The sequence below is a fragment of the Gopherus evgoodei genome, chromosome 9, assembly GCF_007399415.2.
Source record: "Gopherus evgoodei ecotype Sinaloan lineage chromosome 9, rGopEvg1_v1.p, whole genome shotgun sequence".
NCBI lineage: Eukaryota > Metazoa > Chordata > Testudines > Testudinidae > Gopherus > Gopherus evgoodei.
In genome coordinates this window covers 16909768-16918041 of record NC_044330.1, presented here as the reverse complement: position 1 = coordinate 16918041, position 8274 = coordinate 16909768, and positions in this window count along the sequence as shown.

Here is an 8274-nt window from a genome sequence, read left to right as displayed (position 1 = left end):
GAAAAGGGAATAGCTCTGATACTAGCAAAAGCAGTAGTGTGTTCTTAACTCAAATTACCTATCTTGAGTTAAAATGGTAGTGAAGATATGGCAACTTTGCTTTTAATTTAGGTTAGCAGCTCAAGTTCAGTCCCAGCTCCACTATTGGCTTTAACTTGAGCTGCTAATCTAAATTAAACACCAACTTGTTGTCTTCATGCCTGTTTTAAACAGAATTAAGAACATACTTTTTCAGTAGTGTAGACATACCCTTAGTGATTGAGGGTCTGAGTCAAAGCCCATTGAAGTTAACTTCAGTTATGGCTCCCACTGACTGCCATGAACTTTGGATGATGCCGTAGATAAAGACCTTGAGCTGGATTGTTTTCTTACACCCCAAAATGACTCCACTGATTTCAGCAAAGTTATTCCCAGTTCATCCCTGTGTCAGTAACAGGAGAATCTCTCCCCCTATGTGTGTCTAAACATTTCCGGAGGGCCTAATGCTGCAGTTCTTAGTGTGCTAAGGAAAAATCCAGACTGAAATCAAGGAAGTTTTGACTGAGCGAAGATTAGAGAGTGTTGGCCCTTCATGTTTTATTAATGTACCCATTGGCAGCAACACCTTTCTTCATGTTCCTGAGACTCCAGTGCAAAGGAAATGCCTTTTTGAAGTACTCAGGGAAATCAAATCAAACATTTTGGGCTTTTTTTTCTCTTTTGACTGGTATATATTAAACAGAACACGGAGAATGAAACAGAATTATTTTACTGGGGGACAAGAAATCCTAACTATTTCAAGCAAATAGGTGAGAGCAATAAGAATTTTCTTGAGCACCAATTTACTCTAATATTTTTTACTAATAACTTTAAGATAATAACAGGCAACACTTTTCCAAGCCATTTATTTCATACGTGGTATAAGGCTAAACATTGATTGGAATGTTAACAATGTGAGGTGCCTTCCTTTTAGAGCACACTGTTAATTTCTGTTTTGCTCATTACTGGATAATCTTTGACTCAGGCGATTTCACTTACTGCTCCCCTTTTACAGATCTGCATTCCTGACTCCAGCCTAGGTTGACTGACGTACACACTGCTAAAAATTTACTTCTGAAGAATGATGAGGAAGGACAAATGCACTGTCTGGTCTATGATGGCATTTGACTTGCTTGGGAAGACATTAAAAATAGAAGGGAGGGGATTGATCAGAGCACAGGTCTGGGAGCCAGAAACTCCTGAATTCCAATCCCTACTCAGACACTTGCTTTCTTTATGGCTTTGGGTATGTCACTTAACCACTCTGTACCTCAGTTTCCCTGTCTATGAAATGGGAAAAATAATCCTTCCTCATAGAGTTGCTGTGAGGCTTAATTCATGTTTATGATACTCTGGCGTGAGGCACTGTAGAAGTAAATATTATTACAGTAATTTATTTATTATTCACTAGTGTTGACAGTGGAGATTGAAAGGCAACTGGTGCTTCCTAACTGACCTCAGGAACAGATCTGTCAATAGGGAAGAGCACTAAAGAAATCATGCATAGTCTACATAGTAATGAAAACAAATGGTAGCTATTGGCAAAGGTAGTGAATGGGGACTAGACATCACCTGATATTTAAACACTGAATGGTCCTGGGGGTGGAGTGTGGGTGAACTAAGGCACAAGCCTTAGGATCCAGGCCCTGCAGTCAAAGAAAGCAGAACAGAAAGCAATGGCTAATCTTGGCCAGTTGTTTGCACAGATGGGGGTCAAAATGACTGAACTTGTCTCAGCTGAAGACTCAAGAAGGGGAGAAATTGGAGTGTCCATCTGGGGGGGGAGGTTATATGACAGAATGGGGGAAGAATGTTCAGAGGAGGTAGGGTTGGAAGTGGGGACGATTAGGAGGAAAGGTTGTTCATGTGCCATTAAAGTTTTGGGCCTTGCTGTGCCTTAATCCTTTTCTTCCAAGGTACTTAGAACAACACAGCTCACGAGGATGGGGCACTGGCCTCTTCAGCTCTCTTTCCCCCTTCTCCTTTCCTGCAGAAAGCCATGCTGGAAGGCTTAAAAGAATTGAAAATGGGGCATGGCATTACCAGGTGAATGTACTGTTACCACTCTCAGACTTTAAATGTTTTTTTTAATGTATTGATTAGAATGAGGCTGAAGCCATGACACACAGGCTGGGGCGGAATTCCCACAAGCTTTGGGGGTGGGGAGGCTGGGGAGTTCAGATCCAGAGCTCTATTTTAGCCTCCTCTCCGGGGCTGACTCAACACAAATAATGTTGGTACTGAGCTGCCTTTGGGGCCAAGCAGATCCAAATGTGGTTTTCTCTCACGGCATTTTGTTGTGTTGTATTGTTCTATACAATGTACACAATGTGAACTGTAACGCCCCAGTTCTTTGGCAGAACACTTGTGCTCATTACATCACAGGCCGGACACAGTTAGTTGTTGTATACACTCAAGAGGAGCAATAAGTGCTGTCTTTGATATGTGGGCACCATGAAAGAATGTGCAACACACAGTTGTGCAGTGTTGTGGAGACTGGCCTGTGATTGTGGACTGTGCATTGGGGAATGCTGCTTTATGCTGAATAGCTCCTCTTCAGAGAGCCAAAGGAGGTGATTGCCTCTTGGAGAATTCCCACAGCAAAGACTGGTGGAACACCAAGCTACAAACCAGAGACCTGTTGATTCCCAAAGCTTTAACCAAGCTCCCATTCAAATTGTATTTTTTCTGTGAATAAAAATGTGTCTCGAGTTGTTGAAAAGTAAATTGAGGAATAGAACACAGGGTTACGCAGCTACATCCTGGGGCAGGAGGAGTGTCTCTCTATTAGGTGACACAAATTGCAGCACAAATATGAATAGTGAAATGTAAAAGCTGAATAGGGACATTCAGCAAAAGCATCCCATTGAGGGTTGGGCTCATCATTCCAGGTGGAGCGCTGAGAGGCATGGTTCCTCACAGCAAGGGCCTCCCAGTATCTTGAGTGGCAGGGACATTAGCTGCTGCGCTGTTCCTCCACAGCCAGCTACTAGTGTTAGATTGCAACAGTCCTTGTGCTTAGGGTCTGCAATTTCAGCTCCCCCCATGTGGGTGGCACAAGGGCATGGGGAAGATGCATGTGTCTCATTGCTCACTCACACGGGTTGGTCATAGTCTGGCCTGAAATGTCTTTGTTTGGTTTGGAGCTCAGTCAGTGACCTCACTTTGCTTCATCCTCCACATTAACGCCCTGCCACATCTTTACTGCTTCTTTTTTATGGGCACCTGGGGAAAGCACACACTGGCAACAGTTTTACTCTGTAGCCAATTGTGGTCCAGGATAGTGGGTGCAGCTGTCTGACAGTCAAGAGATCCACTTTCTATTCCTGGCCCTGCTACTAGCTTCTTGTTTGAACCTGGGCAAAATTCCTTGCCTGTAAGTTGGAGAGAATGTAAGGTGTGGATGAAAAGTATAAAGTGCTAAGTATCTTTATTCCATTCGAGTACAGGGCATCTCTTCAGTTCAGTTTTGTCTTGGCCTTTGTTTTTAGTAAACCTAAATGCATGTCGTTAGTACTACAACAGTTTGCTTTGAAAAGCACCTGTGCATTTCATCTACTCTAATTTTTCACAAGATAGAGCCAAACCAGCAGAGGAAAATGAGACTTGTTCCTTGCAAAACTCAGAATCAGAAATACCTTGCATGCAAAGGCTTATGGCCCACAGCAAGTGCTAATTTAATTTAGTGGCTGTTGAATGTTGTCCAGCTTTCTTTACTTATACTAGACTATAAGTCAATTAGTAACACCTTCTTAGTCCTCTTAGTAAAATATACAGGAGACCCATGCAGTCAGATGGTTCCCTTGGATCCTCCTTGCTCTCACTGGCGTGATCTGCATACCCTGTAAGTATCTGCTTTGCATAAATGCAAGTGTCATTTCTGCTTTGGGCTTCAGTTCTGCTGAAGGCTTCAATCTCTCATCCAACTGAACTGCTCAAAGGCAACTATTCCATTGCAGTCCCAGACTGCAAAGTGCAAAAGTGTTATTGGTCACAGCATAAAAGTGGGTATTTATTTTCATGAATCCTGCCTCACATATCTTTACCTTTCTTTTTACCTTGTGTTCATCATGTGCAGCGAGAGGGAGCAGCTCAGGCTTTTAACTTCTATTGCAGTTTAGAACTGTTAAAGGGATGATTTCAATTAAAAGATGTTTCTTGGCTGATGGATGCTTAAGTTTGTTTTGGAACATCAGGATTTTAAATCCAGAATTTTTGATTTGACTGATTGCAAAGCTGGAGCAAAACCTCTAGATGTGGATTTGGCTTCTGAATCCCCCAGCTGCAGAGCTGTCTGGATCCATATTTTTGGGTGTGGCTATTTCCATTAGGGCTGCGTAAAACTTTCATACTCAAAGCACAGACCATCTGGTTTGGTTTGAAGTTTTATTACAAACACAAATGTCAGGCCATATTCACCAGTTGCACAAACCTTTGTAGGCCGAGTTTTAGGGAAAGCCTTCGCTGAGTTTTAGAGTGAATGGATAGGTGGAAAGGGATGAGTTTGGGCCCGGTTTCAAGTGTTGAAGGCCAATTTACTGTTTGGGGAGGAAACCATGAAACACTTTGCTGCTTCATCTGAGTTTGACATTGAAAATTAGGTTAATTCAAACACAAACTCACATTAAAACTTGGAGTCAGTTCCTCTGATGGTGGTGATGGTGGCATACAGTAGATGTACCCTGGCTAGTGAATCAACAGGCACCAGAATGGAAAGAGAAGGTCACACAAGGTGGAACTACTGTCCTCTTTCCGGGCATGATCCAGTCATTGCAAAGGGCTGTATTTGCATTTTCTTGGTTTATAGGTTAATGGTGTTTGATCCCAAATCTAATCCACAGAAGCCCCAGGGAGACAGTTCTGATGCAAGAATAAAGTTTACTACAGGGAAGAAACAGACATAGTCAAAGCAAAAAATGTGACTCTCTGTAAACTCCAGTGTCCTGCCAAGTGGAAAGCAGGATATTAGTGGTGGCTGAGGTAAAGGGATAGCTATTGGAGTCACCACAAAGGATCAGAGCAAAAATACCTGTTTTTCACACTTCCAAAGCCTCCATCTGTCCTGTCAGGATCTCCAGCTCCTACATACATCTGGGCTGCATGGGCCAAAGATTGCCTTTAAGAAACATTCTCATCTCTTGGCTCTTATTTACTGACCTAACACCTCAACGTATAATTTTCCTGGGTGGAAGAGCTCCATATTGGATGTAATATCGGCCTAAGAGCTAGGCAGTTGTGTTATTCACGTGGTCGAGGCTGCCCTCATCACACAATTAATGATTCTCGGTGCAGCTGGGAGGTCAGAGACGCAGTATGACCTACACAGCAAGCATCTCTCTTTGCAGAACACAAAACTCCACGCCAGGGTTTCTCTGAGATTGTGCCAGATGCAAACCATTACCTATTGGGTATGTCTCCTGGCCTGAGTAGAGTGACTTGCACCAGCAGGGCTTGAGTTAGCATGCTAAAAATAGCAGTGTGGATATTGTAGCTCAGGCTGGATCTCAAGGTTTCAAGCCTAGGGAGTGATGGGCTTGACAGCCTGAACTACAACGTTATTTTTAGTGAACTAACTTGGACCCAACTAGTGGGACTATGTCAGTGCAGGCTGAGAGGTGCTGTGTAACGAACAGTAGAGATGACAAACCCAAGTAGGGGAGGATGACCTATAAAGAACTGACATGCAGTTATCAGTCTAGAAAGTAGATGCAAGGATGAGGCTCCAGCTGAAATGAAAAAGCAACAGAAGAGTCAGGTACATAACAGAGCTCAGGCAGGTTGGAAAACCAGTGAAATATTTCAGGAACATTTTATGAATTTAGGTTTAAGATATTGATGAATTTTTCAGTTTCAACAAATTCCAGCCAACTCTAGAGCTGCTTCAAGACAAAAACTGCTTGATTATAGGAATGTTCAGGATTTTATCTTTATTTTTGTTAAAATGAAATGAGAAAAATGGGGACTGATTCTGGGCAGAACAATTCAAAAGTAGAACATGGTCCCATGGCCTGCAGGAGCACCTTAACCCACAAGTTCTGAACCGGTGGGTCATGATGACCAGGGAGCATCATGAGCAGATTTCAGCAGTTGCAACCATCCTTATGGCTAGAGGAGAGTGTGAAACAGATTTTCTGTTGTAACATGGGGTCACAGAATGGAAAAGACAGAGAACCAGCAGCCCTTTGGGCCTTTTACACCCACCACTTATTAATACAACAGCTAGGGTGACCAGATGTCCTGATTTCATAGGAGGGACAGTCCTGATTTTGGGGTCTTTTTCTTATATAGGCTCCTATTACGCCCTACCCCGTCCCGATTTTTCACATTTGCTGTCTGGTCACCCTAGTTCTCCCCCGGCGGGTGAGGTGGGGTCTCAGAGGGAGGGGGGAGGTCTCAGGGTGGGAGGGGTCTCTCCCCTGGTGAGTGAGGTGGGGTCTTGGGGCAAGCCTGGGGTTCTCAACAGCCCAGGCCCCAAGTACCTTGACAAGGCCTTTATCTGAGCTTGTGAATCTGCTGATAGCATATGGTTTGAAAGGGAGGCAGAATGGAAAGAGACAGACACTATAAACTCAGTGAGCAAAGGGCAAAACACCCAGAGTGGTGTGTTTCTCTTGCAAACACAAATCCTGACAAGGCTTTTTGTGTATCTTCTAATCCTGCATGCTCCCAGCTGTGAAGAGGAAGGGGTGGGACCCACAACTGCCACTTTGAATTTACTGGTCTGAATCAGGGCTGATGCAATTGGTCTTGGTTGCTGGAGGAGAGGTTAAAAGAACTAGTCTAAGAGGCAGAATATGACACTGACTGTTTGATACTTAAAATTTTAATAGTCAACCTGCTGTCATTTTATTGTGTAAACTAATAACCATTTTTTCACAACAATGCAAGTAAATTCCAAAATCAGCCCATGTAAATGTTTCTTCTACAAAGGAAATTTTGGAGCACTTAAGGCAAAGTTTGTCTATATTTAACTTCAATTTAGCATTGAAAAAAATATCAGACCTTCAGATACTGATCAGTTTAACAAAATTTCTATGGGATTTTTTTTCGTTCCTTTTTTGGTGTAGTCTTTCATTTAAAAGCTTTACATTATTATGGAAATTTATACTAAGACACAGTTTTCTCTGGCTTCCTTTATAAATTCATTTTTTAAATGTAAAGGCACACAATAAAGCTTTATGCATTTATTAAAATATACACATTTTGGTAAATTTAGATTTCTTTTCTTAGTATTTTGATAAGTCTCTATATATAATATATATATATATTAGTATCAACAACACTCATTTGAAAATAAAAATCACTCCATAACACATCTGCATATTTTTTTCTTTCTTCATGACACACCACAAGTTCCCATTGTACAGTGCACCAATGGGGTTTTGGAAACCACAAATAAAATAAAATAATAATATAACAAACTTGTTAACAAATACATCAATTCATACCAGAACTGTAGAGAATTGTTACACCAGAAAATACCATCTGCATAAAAGCAAGTTATACATCATAAGACCAAACAAAATGAAAAAAGTAACCATCGTTTACAAGCTGAATTTATAACATCTGATGTCAGTGTGTGATTTATTTTCTGCAGTGAGGATGCTAGAATGCTGGGTCTTGTAATCAAATTGTAACCACGTGCTGTGAAAAAGGGACTGAAATCTGAAGTGGGCCAACAAAAGTTGAAGTATTTATGCTTCATCAGTATAATATTCTGGTTCCTTTGAAAGGGAGGGATTATTATCATCAGGATGTAGTCACCACTTGAACAAAGGGAATGAAGTGTGTAATTTCCATTAATGTTAATTGGAATTATAGGGTATGTATAGGTTTGCATTTTCTAAAAGTGCCCATTATGTTTGGATGCCCCCATTTCTGAGGGCCCAATCTGAGACACTGTACATGGAATTACGGAAGTGCTGGACACCCGCATCTCCCATTGATTTCACATGTTGAGTGTGCTCAGGAACCACTGAAAGTTAGGACCTTTAAGTACCTTAAATTGGCCACCCAAAAATGGAGGCACCCAGAATTAGTGGAGACTTCAGAACATTTTGGCCTTGATTTTCTCCCTACACATCAAAGAGCCCCAAGATTTTTACTAAGGGAAACGTGGATGACCTGCAACCAGAGATGGACCTGGACCCCAACTTTCAGAGGTTCTGAACTTTCCTCCAAATTTGTGGTAGTTGGATCTAGGGTTTGCACTGAGGCCCATCTCTGCTGCAAATTGCTAATTTCCACACTTGCTTA